Source organism: Ovis canadensis, chromosome 3, assembly GCF_042477335.2.
Source record: "Ovis canadensis isolate MfBH-ARS-UI-01 breed Bighorn chromosome 3, ARS-UI_OviCan_v2, whole genome shotgun sequence".
Taxonomy (NCBI): domain Eukaryota; kingdom Metazoa; phylum Chordata; class Mammalia; order Artiodactyla; family Bovidae; genus Ovis; species Ovis canadensis.
In genome coordinates this window covers 222451652-222472440 of record NC_091247.1, presented here as the reverse complement: position 1 = coordinate 222472440, position 20789 = coordinate 222451652, and positions in this window count along the sequence as shown.

Genomic DNA, 20789 nt, shown 5'->3' with positions numbered 1-20789 from the left:
ACTCTGTTTATTGATTCTTATGTTAACTCTGCAGCAGGCCGAGAGCTAAGGGCTTTGCTTATGTTATCTCATTTGATACAGCAATCGTATTCTATGGTTGTATGAAACTTCTAAGAGAAAACAAATTTTTTTGTGACTTTGGGTTAGTCGAAGAGTTCTTAGATGTATTACCTAATGCATGATCCATAAAAGAAAACAATCAATGGGTTAGATTTCATCAAAATTCAGAACACTCATCAAAAGACCTTGTTCAAAGAATGACTGAAAAGGCAAACCACAGTCTGAGAGAAAATATTTGCAAAGCATATTTATGACAAAGCATTTGTGTCCTAAATATATAAAGGACTTTAAAAAGTCAATCGTAAGAAAACAATCCTTTAAAAAAAATGGGCAAAAGATTTTAACAGACGCACTTCACCAAAGATATGCAGATGGCAAATAAGTACACGAAAAGATGCTCAACATCATTAGTCATTAGGGAAATGCAAATTAAAACCAGAATGAGATACTGTAATTTCACACACCTATTAAAATAGCTAACATTTTTAAAATTTGACAATTTTGAGTGCTAATGAGGATTTAGAACAACTGGAACATTTGTACATTGCTGGTGGAAATACAAAATAGTGCAGCCACTTATAGCAGCTTCTTATATAATTAACTACACATTTGCCATATGACCTTGCAATTCCTCTCCTAGATATTGATCCTAGAGGAATGAGAAGCTATGTTCACACAAAACCCTGCACAGGAATGTTTATGGAAATTCCACTGGGAATAGCTGAAACCCAGAAATGACCCAAATGCTCCTTAACTGTAGATTGTATAAACAAATTGTGGAACATTCATACAATGAAATATTACTCAGGAATCAAGAGGAATGAACAATTAATACACTCAAACACAAGAGACTACAGGCTGTGTGACTTCCTTCATGTGACATTCTTGGTAACGCAAAACTATAGGAACAAAAAAAAGACCAGTGGTTGACAGGGGCTGGGGGTGAGGGTGTGTGTGCGTGTGTGTGTGTGTGTGTGTGTGTGTGTGTGTAGGGTTTACTACTAAGAAGCACAGGGAAATTTGGGGGGATGATGGAATCATTCTATATCTTGTCTGGGGTGAAGGTTACACAATTGACCATATATGTTTGTCAAGTTTTGCAAAAATGTCCATAAAAAGGGTGATTTTCAACGCGTTTAAGTTATTCCTATATTTTTTTATGGAGAGAAAAGTGAGCAAGGTTGATGGTCTGAATCCATGAATAATATTCAGATCAGTGAGCCATGCTCATTTATTTATTTATTCAATAAATATTTATTTGAAGCCCACCTTGCATTAGGCTTGTTGCTAGGCATAGGGCCATAAGTGTGAAGAGTTTAGAGACTGTCTCTAGCCCTTCCAGCTGTAAAGTCTGATCACACTAATGAAAAAAATCTCAGAAAGGGTAGTATTTAGGAACCTGAACTTCAGACTGAGATATTCTTGGGTGGGCATCCTGGCTCCCCCGACCCTCCTCCACTCACTGTGTGACCTTGGACAAATAGCTTCAACTCTCTGTGCCTGTTTGCTCATCTGAAAACTGGAAATAAGCTTAGTGCCTATCCCTGAGGATTACCGCCAGGATTAAATGAGAGAATGCACAAAATGTGCTTGGAATAGTGCCTGACACAAAGGCTTTTAGCCTCCCAGCCCCGTTGGTCTTCAAGGTAGGTGTGTACGACAGGGTAGGTAGGTATTTTCTTAAACAAAGCCCTACACGGGGGTGGCCTCCTGACTTACCTAGGAATCTCTCCTTTTTACCTATCGTCGCAGGTCAGAGGAACAGCTTCCTCTTCTACTGTCTGTATTTATGTGTTCTGCATTAGCAGCAAAGCCGAAGGAGGAAGTCAGGTTGTCCTTTGTAGGTCAAGCTTTTGCAAACCTAGAGCTGCCTTGTTCTATCCCGACATTCCAGTTCCCAGCCCAGACCCAGCAGTAACCTGCCTTTGCTCCTTCTCTCCTGCCCCCTGGAGGCTACTTTAGTATTGTAGGTGTTAGGTCTGTTTTCTCTGAATGTGGAGTTGCCTGGGCAAAAAATGCATTCATTGTATTTGAGTGGATGAACCAAAGCCTAATGATAATATTAAAAATTTGCCAAAGATACCTTTCTGGGGAGCTGTTTGGCAGTGTCTTTCAACTGAATTTTTTTTTTTAATGTGCCTTTTATTTACAAAACAGACTCACAGACTTAGAGAAGGAACCTATGGTTGAGGTTGCAGGGTGAGAGGGGTGTGGAGAATGGAGGGAAGAGATAGGGAGTTTGGCATGGACATGTACACAATGCTATATTTCAAATGGATGACCAACAAGGACCTACTGTATATCACAGGGAACTCTGCTCAATGTTATATAGCAGGCTGAATGGGAGGGGAGTTTAGGGGAGAATGGATACATATATACGTATGACTGAGTCCCTTCACTGTTTACCTGAAAGTATCACAACATTGTTAATCAGCTATACTCCAGTACAAAATAAAAAGTTTATTTAAAAAAAAAAAACAACTGATGGCTTTTGATATAGCAATCCCTTTCTTTTCCCAAGGAGGGGAGGTAGGAGGCGCACACAGATCTAGTTAGCTGCAGGCCTCGGTTGCACACTCAGAGTCATTTGTTCCGTATATATGTAGCACCACTGTGCACCAGGCCACTGAAGAATGGTCTCTCTGATACTCCTCCTACAGAGAAGTGGAGTCCAGTTCGCCTTCCCTTGAACATGGGCAGGTTTGAGATTCGTTGATCAATAGGATGACATCGTGCCATTTCCTGGCCCAGGACTTAAGGAAAAAAAACAGCTTTCACATTCCCCTTCTGGGAACACTCAGCCCTGAGCTGTCATGTAAGGAGTCAGTGTTGATACCACTGAGACATCATGTTCACACTTGGGTCAGGAATCCCAGCTGAGGGAATTCCCTGGTGGTCCAGTGGTTAGGACTCAGCACTTTCCCAGCCACCAACACCACTGTCCTGAACCCTCCAGACTGACTCGTGTACCAGCTGAATACCACAGAGTAGAAACACAGGCTGATCATGTGGAGGCGGGGCTGGGGTAGGGTGGTGGGATTTCCCTGGCGGTCCTGTGGCTAAGACTCCACACTTCCAATGCAGGGGGCCTGGGTTCCATTCGTGGTCAGAGAACTATATCTCGCATGCCCTAACTAAGGTCTGGCACAGCCAAAAAGAAATAAAGTGAATCAAATAGAACCTTTGTGTCTTTTGGCCACTCGGCTTGCAGGATCTCAGTTCCCCAACCAGGGATTGAACCCAGGGCACAGTAGTGAAAGCCCAGAATCCTAACCACTAGGCTGCCAGGGAACTCCTTTTAAGTATTGAATGAGAAATATAAACATTGACAAAAAGAACACAATAGGTGGAGAAAATAGCATGAATGCATCTGAGGAATGAATTAGTGATGAAGCTGGTCAGAGTGATTAATGCCCTGGCGCAGTTTTACTAATGGCTAGGGTGCCCAGTTATTTGGTCAAACACTGGTCTAGAGGTTCTTGTGGAAGTATTTTGTAGATGTGATCAACATACACTCATTTGACTAAGTAAAGGAGATTACCCTCAATAATGTGGGTGGGCCTCTCATCTCACCAGGTGAAAGCCTTAAGGCTTCTCAGAGTGGAAGGAATTCAGATTACATCAGCCCCTGTCTGAATTTCCAGTCTGTTGGCTGGCCCTACAGATATTAGACTTGCCACCCCTTACGACCACATGAACTAATTCCTTAAAATAAATAAATTGTACATATATTTTTATTGGTTCTGTCGGTTCTGTTTCTCTGGAGGACCTCAGCTGATACAAGTGCAATGTAAAAACCTCACCACCCTAGGACTTCCCTGATGATTAAGAATATGCCTGCCAGTGCGGGGATGAGGGTTCCATGCCGGGTCTGGGAAGATTCCACATGCCTCGAAGCAACTAAGCCTGTGTGCACAACTACTGAGCCCACGTGCTGCAACCGCTGAAGCCCACGTGTCCTAGAGCCTAGGCTCCACAACAAGAGAAGCCGCTGCAATGAGAAGCCTGTGCACCGCACTGGAGAGTAGCCCCCGTTCACTCAGCTCAGTTCAGTTCAGTCGCTCAGTCGTGTCCGACTCTGTGCGACCCCGTGGACTGCAGCACGCCAGGCCTTCTTGTCCATCACCAACTCCCGGAGTTTACCCAAACTCATGTCCATTGAGTCGGGGATGCCATCCAACTATCTCATCCTCTGTCGTCCCCTTCTTCTCCAGCCTTCAATCTTTCCCAGCATCAGGGTTTTTTCAAATGAGTCAGCTCTTTGCATCAGGTGGCCAAAGTATTGGAACTTCAGCTCCAACATCAGTCCTTCCAGTGAACACCCAGGACTGATCTACTTTAGGATGCACTGGTTGGATCTCCTTGCAATCCAAGGGACTCTCAAGAGTTTTCTCCAACACCACAGTTCAAAAGCATCAGTTCTTCAGTGCTCAGCTTTCTTTACAGTCCAATTCTCACATCCATACATGACTACTGGAAAAACCATAGCCTTGACTCGACAGACCTTTGCTGGCAAAGTAAAGTCTCTGCTTTTTAATATGCTGTCTAGGTTGGTCATAACTTTCCTTCCGAGGAGTAAGTGTCTTTTAATTTCATGGCTGCAGTCACCATCTGCAGTGATTTTGGAGCCCCCCAAAAGAAAGTCAGCCACTGTTTCCCCATCTATTTGCCATGAAGTGATGGGACCAGATACTATGACCTTAGATTTCTTCATGTTGAGCTTTAAGTCAACTTTTTCACTCTCCTCTTTCACTTTCATCAAGAGGCTCTTTAGTTGTTCTTCATTTCCTGCCATAAGGGTGGTAAGATCTGCATATCTGAGGTTATTGATATTTCTCCTGGCAATGCTGATTCCAGCTTGTGCTTCATCTAGCCCAGCGTTTCTTGTGATGTACTCTGCATATAAGTTAAATAAGCATGGTGACAATATACAGCCTTGATGGACTCCTTTCCTGATTTGGAACCAGTCTGTTGTTCCATGTCCAGTTCTAACTGCTTCCTGACTTGCATACACATTTCTCAAGAGGCAGGTAAGGTGATCTGGTATTCCCATCTCTTTTAGAATTTTCCACAGTTTGTTGAGATCTACACAGTCAAAGGTTTTGGCATAGTCAGTAAAGCAGAAATATATTTTTGGGGGGAACTCTTGCTTTTTTGATGATACACGGATGTTGGCAATTTGAGCTCTGGTTCCTCTGCCTTTTCTAAATCCAGCCTGAACATCTGGAAGTTCATGGTTCACATATCGCTGAAGCCTGGTTTGGAGAATTTTGAGCATTACTTTGCTAGTGTGTGAGATGAGTGCAATTGTGTGGTAGTTTGAGCATTCTTTGGCATTGCCTTTCTTTGGGATTGGAATAAAAACCGACATTTTTCAGTCCCATGGCCACTACTAAGTTTTCCAAATTTGCTGGCATATTGAGTGCAGCACTTTCACAGCATCATCTTTTCAGTTCAGTTCAGTTGCTCAGTTCAGTTCAGTTCAGTCACTCAGTCGTGTCCGACTCTTTGCGACCCCATGAATTGCAGTACGCCAGGCCTCCCTGTCCATCACCAGCTCCTGGAGTTCATTCAAACTCACATCCATCGAGTCAGTGATGCCATCCAGCCATCTCATCCTCGATCGTCCCCTTCTTCTCCTGCCCTCAATCCCTCCCAGCATCAGAGTCTTTTCAATGAGTCAACTCTTCGCATGAGGTGGCCAAAGTACTGGAGTTTCAGCTTCAGCATCATTCCCTCCAAAGAAATCCCAGGGCTCATCTCTTTCAGAATGGACTGGTTGGATCTCCTTGCAGTCCAAGGGACTCTCAAGCATCATCTTTCAGGATTTGAAACAGCTCAGCTGGAATTCCATCACCTCCACTAGCTTTGTTCATAGTGATGCTCCTAAGGCCCACTGGACTTCACATTCCAGAATGTCACGTTCCCCGGTCACTGAAACTAGAGAAAGCCATCTGGCAGCAACGAAGACACAGTATAGCCAAAAGAAAAAAAAATTCTCTTGTGGTTCAACTGGTAAAGAATCCGCCCTCAATGCGGGAGCCCTGGGTTCGATTCCTGGGTTGAGAAGATCCCTTGGAGAAGGGAAAGGCTAACCCCTCCAGTATTCTGGCCTGGAGAATTCCATGGACTGTATAGTCCATGGGGTCGCAAAGAGTAAAAATAGAAAACTGAGCGACTTTCACTTTCTTCCTGCTTTATGTTGTAGCTGTCATACATCACCTCTGCATACACTGCAAACCGCGTCTGCGGGAGCTGCAATAAATGTAGAGGGCTGAAGGGAGAGCTTGAGAAGGGGCCTAGCGAAACTGAAAGCCAGAGAGGCATGACTCGTCTGTTTCTTCATGCGTGCCTGAGTGCGTGCTCAGCCGCTTCTTTGCGCCCCAATGGACTGTATCCTGCCAGGCTCCTCTGTCCGTGGGGATCTTCCAGGCAAGAATACTGGAGTGTTTTGCCATTTTCTTCTCCACTGTTTCCTCATGACAACATGTATTTGAAACATTCGGACTTCAGTAGTTCACACATGATGTCGTGCACTTCAGCGTGCATCCAGTTGGGAGAGACACAATGCCAGACTGTCCCACTATCTGCCGTTGGCTTAAAGTGTGACCGTCAGCCTCTCCTTGATGTTGAAGTGCACTTTTCCTTGCTGATTAATAAGCAATCTGTAGCTGATACTTTGCATGACTAGAGTGTTTTTCAGCTGTGTTTCATCCAAGGGTTTTAAGGTCTCTTGACAATACTTGCCTAATTCAATTAGGGATTACCAAGGGGTGATTTTTCTATTTTTATTCTGTGTTTATTAAGAGAGCTGTTATCTGGTGTTTTGTTCTTAACAGCACAGTGCTAGGTTTTGATTGGTTGGATTAGAAACACAGCCTATTTAGAATCCTAAAACTAAGTGGAAGGGGCCTGGGATCATCCAGGAAAGAGATTCTGGTTCAACTGCATCATTTTCCAGAGATGGAAAGGAATTTGCTCTAAGGCTCCTTCCTGGGGCTTGCCTGGTAGCTCAGCGGTAAAGAATGCGCCTACAGTGCAAGAGACAGGGGTTAGTTCCCTGTCCGGAAGATCCCTTGGAGAAGGGAATGGTAACCCACTCCAGTGTCTTTGCCTGGGAAATCCCATGGACAGAGGAGCCTGGTGGGCTACAGTCCGTGGAGTCGCAAAGAGTTGGCCACAACTTGGGGACTACCTGGAGAAAGAAATGGCAACCCACTCCAGTCCTTTTGCCTGGAAAATTCCATGGACCCAGGAGTCTGGTAGGCTACAGACCATGGGGACACGACTGAGCGACTTCCCTTGTTTCCCTTTAGGGACTAAACAACAAAGGCTTCCAACATGAGCTTTGCAATATCCTACAGGAGCTTCCTGGTATACAGCCAAGACATATACAGTTACTTGGATTTTAAGCTTAAATGGTTTGCTCATGCTTTCCTTAGCTGAGTGGTGCTTAATGGGGCGTGCCCATCAAAATCACATGGGGTTCCTTTACACATAGCTGTGTTTCTCCTTCCCCCAGCTCCTGACTCAGCAGGCCCCGGGGGCGGTATCTATACTTTGAAGAAGCCCAGATGACTCTTGTTTTGTTTCTTCTCAGAAATTTACATTGTTTTTAATTTTTTTAATTGTATAAATAATTACCAGGTCCATTTTTTTGTGAAGAATAGAGCCCCATACACAAAACTATCTGGGAAAGTCACCTGCACCCCATCCCTTATGCCCATGACGCTGCTCAAATGCATCCAGTTTGATAAGTTACCTTCTGGTCATTTTTTGCATCTAGTTTTTAAATAAGTACGGTTATGGCATTTGCACTGTTCCATGAATTGCTTGTTTTACTTAATGATGTATTTCTCAAGTCACTGTTTATAGATCTACCTAATCCTAGTCAACAGGCTGCAAACTATTTCACTATACAGAAATATCATTGAAGGAGACCAGAATATGTCACCCCAAAACATGTCTCATTGACATAAGAATCCTTTTGAACTTATAAGACCACTGGGTGTGTGTGTGTTAGTTGCTCAGTCATGTCCAACTCTTTGCAACCCCATGGACTGTAGCCCACTGGGCCCCTCTGTCCATGGGATTCTCCAGGCAAGAATACTGGAGTGGGTTGCATTTTCCTTCTCCAGGGGTTCTTCCCAACTCAAAGATTGAACCCAGGTCTCCTGCACTGCAGGCAGATTCTTTACTGAGCCACCGGGGAAGACTTAAGACAATTAAGATGTAGCAAATACAGAAAAATCTCTCTTTCCCCTTCCCTTTTGTAGGGTATAAATTTTCCTTTCCTGGAGACAACTCTAGACTTCTAGCCCAGAGACAGCACTGGAGGAATCTGAAAACAAACTGTATTCCATTCATTTTCCCCCATATATTGAGTGGGTCAAAAAGTTCATTCAGCTTTTCCCACAGCACCTTACAGACAAACCCAAATGAATTTTTTGACTAACCCAGTATTTACTTCCCCACTATTTGCCACCTTGGAAGCTTAAAGCCATTTCCTTCCTCTCGTCACTTCCCTACAACTTGGTTGTCCTTTGTTGCAGGTGCAAAATAAGCCTGAGGTTGAGCCACATGTTTGAGTTACTCATGGGTTTCTCCCATGTGTCTATGTGGTATCAATGTTAACACACAGGTCAAGAAGGAACAGATTCAGACACGACTGACTGGCTTAAAATTGGGAAACTACAAGGCTATACATTATCACCCCGCTTATTTAACTTATGTGCAGAGTACATTATGTGAAATGCTGGGCTGGATGAGTCACAAGCTGGAATCTTGTCAATTCCAAATGCGGTCCAGGGACTTCCCTGTTGGTTCTTCAGTGGTTAACACTAAGACTTTACACTTCCACTGCAGGATGCATGGGTTTAATCCCTGGTCAGGGAACTAAGATCCTACATGCCTCCATGTGTGGTGAAAAAAATCTCCATGGATGATTCTAATGTGCAGCCAAGTGTGAAGGACTCTGTCCCTGAAACTCCTCTCCACCTTGGCCAGCTGTGGGCCCCTCAACCACTCTGACCCTCAGTGACCTGGGCTATAAAATGGGTATAAGTAATAAGCTGTACTTAGGGCCTTGCTATTTAAAATGTGTCCTGGGACTTCCCTGGTGGTCCAGAAGTAAAGAATCTGCCTTCTAATGCAGGGAACACGGGTTTGATCCTAACTGAAGATCAACTAAACCGGTATGCCGCAACTACTGAAGCCCACATGCGCTGGAGCCTGTGCTCCGCAACAGGATAAGCTCGCACACCAAAACAGACTCAGCGCAACCAAAAAGGAAAAAACAACTGTATTCCACGAACCAGTAGCCTTGGCACCCCTACTACTACTACTAAGTCGCCTCAGTCGTGTCCGACTCCACGCAACCCCAGAGACGGCAGCCCACCAGGCTCCGCTGTCCCTGGGATTCTCCAGGCAAGAACACTGGAGTGGGTTGCCATTTCCTTCTCCAATGCATGAAAGGAAAAGTGAAAGTGAAGGCGCTCAGTCGTGTCCGACTCTTAGTGACCCCATGGGCTGTAGCCCACCAGGCTCCTCCATCCATGGGATTTCCCAGGTGAGAGTACTGGAGTGGGTTGCCATTGCCTTCTCCACCCTATCCTGAACTGGAATCCATATTCTAACAAGCTGCCTGGTGAATTGTTTGCTTACTAAAGTTTCAGGAGATTTTGAAGATTGACTGAGATAGTAAATACTATAATTGTATAATGAATTACATATAATGAGTCTAACAGCATCTGGTAACAGGCACTCATCATGTTTTCACTGAATGAATAAATGAGTGACTCCTTGATTTAGACGTGATTTTTCCTGTTTTACACCTGAGGAAACAAAGGCTCCGTTGGCTACTAGGAGAGCCGGTTAAACTCGTAAAATGCCGGGGGCGATGGGCGTGGTGTTTCAGTTCAGTTCAGTCTCTCACTCCTGTCGGACTCTTTGCAGCCCCATGGACTGCAGCACACCAGGCTTCCCTGTCCATCACCAACTCCCAGAGCCTACTCAAACTCATGTCCATCGAGTCAGTGATGTCATCCAACCATCTGGGGGATGGCAAAAAAGGAAGCTTCCAGAGACTTGAAGGCCAGGACACACACTGCACTTTTGTATATTCTGGGAGAAAGGGCTCCTTATCCTCATACCCCTCCAGGGAAGAGAAATGTATTTTTGTTAGAGAGACCTAGGAGGTCCAACTACGTATATGCTAAAACAAACATACCCTAAAATGGAAGGCTCACCCTTCCATTTGTCCAAAATATTTACACAGCCTGCCTATGCGCTTGGTGCTGGACAAAACAAAAAAAAATAGTTTCATCTCTGAAAAGCCTGGGCTTCAGCTGGTAAAGAATCCACCTACAAAGCAGGAGACCCTGGTTTGATTTCTGGGTGGGAAAGATGCCCTGGGGAAGGGATAGGCTACCCATTCCAGTATTCTTGGGCTTCCCTAATTGCTCAGATGGTAAAGAGTCCACCTGCAATGCGGGAGACCTGAGTTCAATCCCTGGGTTGGAAAGATTGCCTGGAGGAGGGTATGGCAACTCACTCCAGTATTCTTGCCTGGAGAATCCCCATGGGCAAAGGAGCCTAGCAGGCTGCAGTCCATGGGGTTGCAAAGAGTCGGATATTTGACTAAGCATTAGCACTAGCACTGAAGAAGCTAAGTTAAAATCCAGTGTGGATAAGGTCTGAGGCGGGGAGAGACTGGTTTACAAGATCAAGTGACTGGGGAAGGCTCCCAAAGAGATTATATAGAAGGTACAATCTGAAGAGTACAGGAATATTTAAAGATTAAGAATAAGCAAAAGAAATCACTGGGACTTCCCTGGTGGTCCAGTGGTTACGAATCTAACTTGCAACGCAGAGGATGCAGGTTCAATCCCTGGTAGGAGAATTAAGATCTCATGTGCCTCAGGGCAACTAAGCCTGTGAACCACCACTACTGAGCCTGAGGGCTCCGGGGCCATGCTCCCCAATTAGACAGTCCCTGCATCACCACAAAAGATCCCACATGACCCAAGTAAGACCCGACGCAGCCAAATAAATAATTATTTTTCTGAAAAACAGAGAGATCCCTAGTTATCCTTTTAATGACAAGCTAGAATCTTAGAGATGAGTTCTTTGTAGTTTAAAGGTTCTTCTTTTCCCTTAAACTATTTTGCAGCTCTGTACACTGTAGATAAAGGATAGCCATACAAATAAGCCTTAACTATACACATGCAAATAAACCCTGTCCAGAGAAATGACACCTCTCAGCCCAGCAGAAAAAGCCAGTTTTACGTCTATTTGTAAATTCATTTAAACATTTCTTGCCTCCATATAACTACGTGATTCTGTGTTCTACTTTGATCCGTTTGTGGCATATGCCTGGTTCCCTCGTTAATTAATGAGCTAAATAAAAATCTTTGACATATGTTCATTTTATATCTGTACAAGTGTCGTGATTTTATCATCTTTTACAATTTATGCTTTAACAAGAATAGAAGTCAGCTTGTGTTCCAGGCAGGAAGAGAAGCAGATCTCAAGGTTCTGCTTTGGGTGGGGTCTCAGGTGGAAGTGGGGAGGTCAGTGAGAGGGGCAACCTGAGGAACATGGGATGTGGTGGGTCCCAGGTGGCAGTCCTGCAGCTCTCATGGGAAGACACTGGAAGATCTTTTTTTAATTTACTGATTTAAGTTTGATTGCTTTGGGTCTTTGTTGTGGCACGGGCCTTCTCTAACTGCAGCAAGCAGGGGCTATTCTTCGTTGCGGTGGGCAGGCTTCTCATCGTGGTGGCGTCTCTTCTTGCAGAGCACAGGCTCTAGGCACATGAGCTTCAGTAGCTGCAGCACGCAGGCTCAGTAGCTGTGGCTCTTGGGCTTAGTTGCTCTGTGGCATGTGCAATCTTCCCAGACCAGGATTGAACCGGAAGTCCATGGAGGGTCTTTTTTTTTTTTTTTTTAATTATTTATTTATTTGGCTGTGCCAGGCCTTAGGTGCATCATGCAGGGTCTTTAGTTGCAGCCTGTGACGTCTTCATTATGGCATGTGGGATCTAGTTCCTGGACCAGAGATCGAACCCGGGCCCCCTGCATTGGGAGCACAGAATCTTAGCCACTGGACCACCAGGGAAGTCCCTGGAGGGTGTTAATCTGTGGTATAACGGTCTGATTCTTGGTGTAAAAGCCGTCTAGCAGCTGGGTGGAGAAAGAATGTCTTGAACGGGCAGGAGGGGGACCATGAGGATGCACGTGGGGATGGGTTCAGCAATCCAGGTGGGGGGTCACCGCGGTCTGGCCTTAGTGGGTTGAGCGCTGAGGAGGCAGCAGTATTAGCTGAAGCACAAATAAATGGGGATGGCGCAGGCGAAAGGCTACAAGCGGGCACCGCATCTGATCTCATTCACAGGGTAAATGCCCTAGGCCTGGGAGCACAGAGGGAGCTCAGCCGAGCTCGCAGGCACGACACCAGACACCAGCGTGCTAGTGCGGGGCGTCAAAGTGGGCACAGAAACCCTGAGCGGGAGGGGAAGGTTTGTGGTTGAAGGAGAGTGCTCCACTGGATGATCTCAGGGAGTTACCTGATTCTTTTTCAAAAAATAAATAGATACATTCTTGTTGTTTAGTTGCCAACTCGTGTCTGACTCACATGGGCTTCCATGGACGTGGCCCACCAGGTTCTTCTGTCCGTGGGATTTCCCAGGCAAGAATACTGGAGTATGTTGCCATTTCCTCCTCCAGGGTATCTTCCAGACCTAGGGATCAAGCCCATGTCTCCTGCCCTGGCAAACTGTTTCTTTTTCGCTGGGCCACCAAGGAAGCCAAAAATTATATATATAAAGACCTGGGGCAGACGATAAATTATATAAATACACAAAATATATATTTATATTATATTAATATAATTATTATATTTTATATATAAAATATGTATATTTACATAATTTATCGTCTGCCCCAGGTCTTAATTGCCGCACTCGTGATCTTTGACTGTTGTTGTGGCACGCAGGAGCATTGGGGCATATGGGATCTAGTTCCCTGACCAGGGATTGAACCTAGGCCCCTTGCATTGGGAGCACGGAGTGTTAGCCCCTGGACCACCAGGGAAGTTCCAGGAAGTTACTTCTTTTGAGAAATCTCCTTTAAAATGGAGATGATACAAGAGTGGGTTGATAGAACAATCCAATGAAATAAAAAACGATTCCGCCCTCAATAAGTGGCAGCCAATTTTATTTCAAAGAATAATGAATGCCTCGAGCACATTAAACTAACCTTTGCATTGGTATAGTGCTATAAATGTTTTTGAACCTTCTATGGAGCTGAGATACAAGATAAGATCTATTGTTTCCTGTGGCTGCTGTAACAAATTATCAAAAATTGGTGGCTTAAAGAACAGAAACTCTACTGCAGCTCTGGAGACAGGAAGTCTGAAAGCAGATGTCGGCAGGGCTGGTTTCTTCCAGAGGCTCTGAGGAAGAAGCTGACTGTTGCATGCCTCTCCTGGCTTCTGGTGGCTACAGGTGGCATCAGCATTCCTTGGCTAATCTGTTTCCCTCTTCTCATGGCCTTCTCTTCTTTTTCTCCTCCCTTAGCTTCTCTTACTAAGATGGCTGTCATTAGGGTTGCTGCTGCTGCTGCTAAGTCGCTTCAGTCATGTCCAACTCTGTGCGACCCCATAGACGGCAGCCCACCAGGCTGCCCCGTCCTTGGGATTCTCCAGGCAAGAACACTGGAGTGGGTTGCCATTTCCTTCTCCAATGCGTGAAAGTGAAGTCTCTCAGTTGTGTCTGACTCTTAGCGACCCCATGGACTGCAGCCTTCCAGGCTCCTCCATCCATGGAATTTGCCAGGCAAGAGTACTGGAGTGGGGTCATTAGGGTTAGGCCCCATCCTAATTCAGGATAACCTAATCTCTAGATCCTCAGTTCAAAGTATCCTTGGCAAAGACCCTTTCTCCAAATAAGGCCACATTTACAGGTTTTAGATGGGCATGTCTTAGGGAAGAGATGGTTGGATGGCATCACCGACTCAATGGACATGAGTTTGAGTAAACTCCCTGATGGACAGGGAGGCCTGGCGTGCTGCAGTCCATGGGGTCGCAGAGTTGGATACGACTGAGCAACTGAATTGTTGAACTGTTGTCTTTGGGAGAGCACTACTGAACCAACTAGAAAAACCCACGTTAATTTATTTTTTCATATGTGAACCAGTTTCTCCAACTCTGTCTGCTAAATAATCCCTGCTCTCCCTACTGTTTTTTTCGTTTGTTTTGTCCATGCTGCAGGACTTGTGGGATCTTTGTTCCCCAACCAGAGATGGAACCCAGGCCCTGGCAGTGGTGAAGAGCTGATTAAAGACCCCAATGCTGGGAAAGACTGAAGGCAAAAGGAGAAGGGGTGGCAGAGGATGAGATGGGTAGATAGCATCAATGACTCAGTGGACATGAGTTTGAGCAAACTCTGGGAGACAGTGAAGGACAGAGGAGCCTGGTGTGCTGTAGTCCACAGGGTTGCAAAGAGTTGGACGCAACTTAGCCACTGAAAGCCAACCTTGGCAGTGAGGCCCCTGGGCACTGGACCACCACCAGGGAGTCCCTCCCCACTCATTTGTGATATCACCTTTTCAATGTACTAAGTGCCCATTTGTACCACGTTCCCATTTGTAGCCAGCTTATGTCTGGACTCTGCATTCTATTCGATTTGTCTGCTTGCTTTTTCTGCCACATTGTTTTAGTTACTGTGATTTTGTAATATGTCTTAATATCTGGTAGAGCAAGGCTCCCACCTTCGGTGTGCTTTTTTTAAAATGCCTTAAAATTTTAAGGACCTTGATTTTCCATATACATCTTAGGATCAGTTTATGAGTATTTCCCCTCCTGCCCCAAATGCCTTGGGATTTGGGTTGCAATCCTAATGACTTTATAATTTGGAGAAAATTGACTCTTTTAAGACATTAGGTTAGTTCACCCATGAACTATGTCTGTTTTTATTCTGGTCTTCTTTTTATGTCCTTTCAGTCCATTCTGAAGGAGATCAGCCCTGGGATTTCTTTGGAAGGAATGATGCTAAAGCTGAAACTCCAGTACTTTGGCCACCTCATGCGAAGAGTTGACTCATTGGAAAAGACTCATGCTGGGAGGGATTGGGGGCAGGAGGAGAAGGGGACGACAGAGGATGAGATGGCTGGATGGCATCACTGACTCGATGGACGTGAGTCTGAGTGAATTCCGGGAGTTGGTGACGGAGAGGGAGGCCTGGCGTGCTGTGATTCATGGGGTCGCAAAGACCCCATGGACACGACTGAGCGACTGAACTGAACTGAACTGACTAAAGTGTTCTCCAAGAAGGCCTTGTATGCTCTGTTAGGATAATTGAGGGGGAAGAACATTCTACAACTTACAAATGACTTATTTTTATATATCCCCTCTCCCTGGAGCTTTTTTTATCCACATTTTACAGAAAAGGAAACAGGCCCAGAAGGGTCAAGGAACTTTGCCAAGGACACATAGAAGTGACAGAGCTGAAACCAGGCCCCCTAGCCCAGGCCCTGGCACTCAATGTGTCTTGCATACTGAGTACTACCCATCCTTGCCCCCAGCTCAGCAAACGCTTAAGTGAACAGATCTGATGCCAGTCAATCTCTCATTGACAAAGGTAAACCATGGACATTTCGCAGGCTGGCTCACATTTAGTCATTTATTTTAAGACCTGCACAAAGAGACACGCGGCGTAGATATACAGAAGAACAATAAGAATACAGGTCGCTTTGACTTGTTGTGCGAGGGCTTGCCTGGATGAAGATCTGAAGTCCATCTTGCTTGTGCTACTGTTGTGGAACCTGGTGCTAATGGGCACCTTGCTGGTCCCCTGACTGCAGCCTCCTTCTCCCTCGCTGGCGTCCTTGTCCTCAACCACTAGGCACAGGCTGACGGAGGCTGGCCTGAGCCCGCTCAGGGTGGCGGGGTCAGGCCCAGGGAAGCGCTGGCTAAAAGGAATGGTGGTCACTGGAAGGACGGTGGTGACCGCATCCAGATCTTCAGAGGGTGCCTTGCACAGCCTGGCCCATCCCAGGGACCGCAGGCCACCGCCCCACATGGCTCTGGCCACCTGTCCCATGGCCACCCCCAGCCTGTCCAGGCAGCGGAGCAGCAGGGACACGGCCGTCTGCTGCAGCACAGCCTGTGGCAGCAGCTCCAAGGCCCTTCTGTGCTCATGGTGGAAGTCGACCAGGCTGTAGTAGGCACACTGGGCCACAGACAGCAGGGCGAGGTGGGCCTCCCATCGCAAGTGCCACTGGAGCCACGGGACGCAGCGGCAGGCTCTGTGCATCAGGGTGGCCAGCAGCTGAAGGCCCCAGCCCCGCGCGATGGTCAGCAGGCGCCACACGGTCTGCTGGGCGGGCAGCAGCACCTCCATACACAGCTTCTGGGCCAGGAAGAGCACCCCCATCACCTGTAGATTGCTGCCCCAGAAGACGCAGAAGCCCAGCATGTAGAGAGGCAGGCAGTGGGAAGCCATGTTTGCCACGGCTGCCTGCAGCCCCAGCAGTGGCCGGTAGAATTTCACCAGGCTGGGCCCACACAGGAGCAGGAGCTGCCAGGTGCCTCGGGCCAGCCCGCTCCCATTCTGTGGGGCATCACCTTGGCAGATGGTGGTGGAGGAGCCGGGAGAGGGGCCTTCATGACCCAGAGGCTCTGTGCCCAGCCTCCCGTTCTGGGGGCATGGAGCTGCCCTCATGCCACAAGCTCATATTAACTGGCCCTCTGGCCCAAACACCCTGTCAGCTGAGCCAGGTGGTTGTGCAACAATCAGTGACAGCACAAAAGATCAGGATGTGAGCTCTTGTCAAAGAGGGAGCATTATTGCCTCAATGGGTAAGGGAGGCAGACTTTGAAGCTATGAAGTTTAGGTGGGGCCTGCTGTGTTCATGCCCACATCTGACAAATGGCAGCCTGAGCCTTCTTGGAGCTAGGCCCTGCAATCTCGGCCGCCATGAAGCTTGTGGTCTGGCAAGAGAGATGACAAACCTTGACAGTGTATTTAAAAGAAGAGTCATCACTTTGCTGACAAAGGTCCATATAGTCAAAATTGGTTTTTCCAGTGGTCATGTATGGATGTGAGAGTTGGATCTTCAAGAAGGCTGAAGAGTGCCAAAGAATTGATGCTTTTAAACTGTGGTGTTGGAGAAGACTCTTGAGGTTCGTTTGGACTGCAAGGAGATCAAACCAGTCCATCCTAAAGGAAATCAGTCCTGAATATTCATTGGAAGGACTGATGCTGAAGCTGAAGCTCCAATACTTTGGCCACCTGATGCAAAGAGCTGACTCATTGGAAAATACCCTGATGCTGGAAAAGATTGAGCGCAAGAGGAGAAGGGGGCAAGGGAAGATGAGACAGTTGGATGACATCACTGACTCAACGGACATGAGTTTGAGTCAGGGAGATGGTGAAGGACAGGGAAGCCTGGTGTTCTGCAGTCCATGGGGTCACAAAGAGTCAGACATGACTGAGCGACTGAACAACAAGAGAGATGGACATTGAAATACACTCATGACAAAACTGCCTCACTCAAGTCCTCTCTTCCCTCTTGCCCTCATACTTCTCCATTTTTTTTTTTTTTTTCTCTCTGCTATGAAAGAAAGCAGAGGGATTGAACCTGGGGCCCCGGAAGTGAGAGAGCTGTGTCCTAACCACCAGACCAGCAGGGAATTCCCCTGTGCTTCCCCATTCTGCTTTTCTGGTCCCCCTAACCTCCTGCTGCCAAGGTTGGTCCACGCTTTGGGTTTTACCTAGCAGCAGAAAATAACTGCCCTTCAATGATTTGAGCAAAACATGGGCCCTTTTCCATTCCTTACTACGAGTTCCATTTTCAAAAACACTATTGACAGAGGCCCACTTATGAACAGAGTCAGTTCACTTCTTTCCAGACTCTGGATTTTTTCTTTGGATTAAATTAGTAATCGGGGATCAAGTAACCTAACTCCTTTGTTTTGACCTGTTGCAAACAGCTCACCCAGATGGGCTTGGTGTGTCACCCAGATTTCACTGGTTTGCACAAATGTGCTTAACTGTGTATTCACTGTGCGGTGATGTTCAGGGTGTCATTAGCTGCATCCCATTTTGATCCCTTTAGGAGAACCCCATCTCCCTGAGAAATTTCTTTAAAGCCTTATTCCAGGCACAGTGGACTCCTCTGGCCATTGTTTGTTTTTATCATGTGGATGTTGTGAATCATGTTACTAATCATATTTATCTTTTGTATTTGGCTGGAAGAGGCTTGAAGCCAAATGGAAGGACTACTCTGGCATGAAGAGTGGTCTATAATGTGTGTTTGGGTGTGATCCTGAAACTGAGTGGTGCCCTGTCGGGTTCCCGGTCATGGAGGCCTTTTTGTCCCCCGTTTCTTGTAGGCAAGACTCCAGCCTCCATGACCTTCCCCGAGTTCCAAAAGGCCAGTTCCAGCAGTTGCTAATCAAGGTAGGTACAGCCAAGAACTTTGGCTGAGGAAAGATTAAAGAGACTGTCCAGTGGTTAAGAATCTGCCTCAAAATGCAGGAGATGCAGGTTCAATTCCTGGTCCAGGACCTAGGATCTCATTCGCCACAAAATAACTAAGCCTCCACACCATAACTACTGAGCCCACATGCTCTGGAGCCATGCGCCCCAACTAGAAAGTTCCTGTTGCAATGAAAGATCCCATGTGCCATAACTAAGACCCAAGACAGCCAAATAAATAAATTGGCTGAATTTATTGGCAGAAAAAAAAAAGATTAAAGGGATCAGAGAAGCTCATCAGAGACCCTACACACACCCTTACTCTTATCAGCAACCTCACCGTGATCTGTTGCCATAAAACTCCTTACCAAACTCCCAAGCCCTTTGCCTGGCAAAGCAATAAAGCTTTTCTTTCCTGCTTCAGCAAAAACCCTCTGCGTGATTCGATTCTGCACCGGTATATACAGAAAAACTGAGCTTTTGGCATCAATCCCTCTCAGGCTTCATATTTCCCTTCTCTCACATCCTTAGTTTCTTCTTGTTAATTTGCATACATCTTGCTGTGTAGCCTTAGACTTGTTCTTGGAAGAAGAGATGATAGAGTTAACCCCATAAATGATTCTAAACCTATCAGTTCAGTTTAGTTCAGTCGCTCAGTCGTGTCCGACTCTTTGTGACCCCATGAATCACAGCATACCAGGCCTCCCTGTCCATCACCAACTCCTGGAGTTCACTCAGACTCACGTCCATCGAGTCAGTGATGCCATCCAGCCATCTCATCTTCTGTCGTCCCTTTCTCCTCCTGCCCCCAATCCCTCCCAGCATCAGAGTCTTTTCCAATGAGTCAACTCTTCGCATGAGGTGGCCAAAGTACTGGAGTTTCAGCTTTAGCATCATTCCTTCCAAAGAACATCCAGGGCTGATCTCCTTCAGAATGGATTGGTTGGATCTCTTTGCAGTCCAAGGGACTCTCAAGAGTCTTCTCCAACACCACAATTCAAAAGCATCAATTTTTTGGTGCTCAGCCTTCTTCACAGTCCAACTCTCACATCCATACATGACCACAGGAAAAACCATACCCTTGACTAGACGGACCTTTGTTGGCAAAGTAACGTCTCTGCTTTTGAATATACTATCTAGGTTGGTCATAACTTTTCTTCCAAGGAGTAAGCGTAATTTCATGTAATTTCATGGCTGCAGTCACCATCTGCAGTGATTTTGGAGCCCCCCAAAATAGAGTCTGGCACTGTTTCCACTGTTTCCCCATCTATTTCCCATGAAGTGATGGGACTGGATGCTATGATCTTCATTTTCTGAATGTTGAGCTTTAAGCCAACTTTTTCACCCTCCTCTTTCACTTTCATCAAGAGGCTCTTTAGTTCCTCCTCACTTTCTGCCATAAGGGTGGTGTCATCTGCATATCTGAGGTTATTGATATTTCTCCTGGCAATCTTGATTCCAGCTTGTGTTTCTTCCAGTCCAGCGTTTCTCATGATGTACTACTCCGCATCTAAACCTATACACAGAAGTTAATCTATCCTTTGTAAAAGTAACACTGTGCTGTGCTTAGTCGCTCAGACTCTTTACAACCCCATGGCCTGTAGCTTGCCAGACTCCTCTGTCCTTGGGGATTTTCCAGGCAAGAATACTGGAGTGGGTTGCCATGCCCTCCTCCAGGAGATCTTCCCAACTCAGGAATCGAACCCAGGTCTCACGCAATGCAAGCAGATTCTTTACCACCTGAGCCACCAGGGAAGCCCAAGAATACTGGAGTGGGTAGCCTACCCCTTCTCCAGGGGATCTTCCCGATTCAGGAATTGAACCAGGGTCTCCAGCATTGCAGGTGAATTCTTTACCAGCTGAGCTACCAGGGAAGCCCCAAAAGTAACACTATCTATATTCCAATATTCCAAAATGGTTATCTTAACTACCAATATTCCAAAATGGTTATCTTAACTCCTGCTATCTCTGCTTGCTCTCCCAGGTCCCTCACAGTGACTCATACAAATAGTCTCCGGATCCTATGGATCCTAAAGATCTTCTGATTCTGATCATTCATGTCGACTCTCAGGGTCCTTTTCCTGGTCACCCACCTGATGGCTTGCAAGGAATAGTGAAAGCCCTTCTGCTTTATTCCCATCTTTCAGTTCAGTTCAGTTGTTCAGTTGTGTCTGACTCTTTGCGACCCCATGGACTGCAGCACGCCAGGTTTCCCTGTCCATCACCAACTCCTGGAGCTTACTCAAACTCA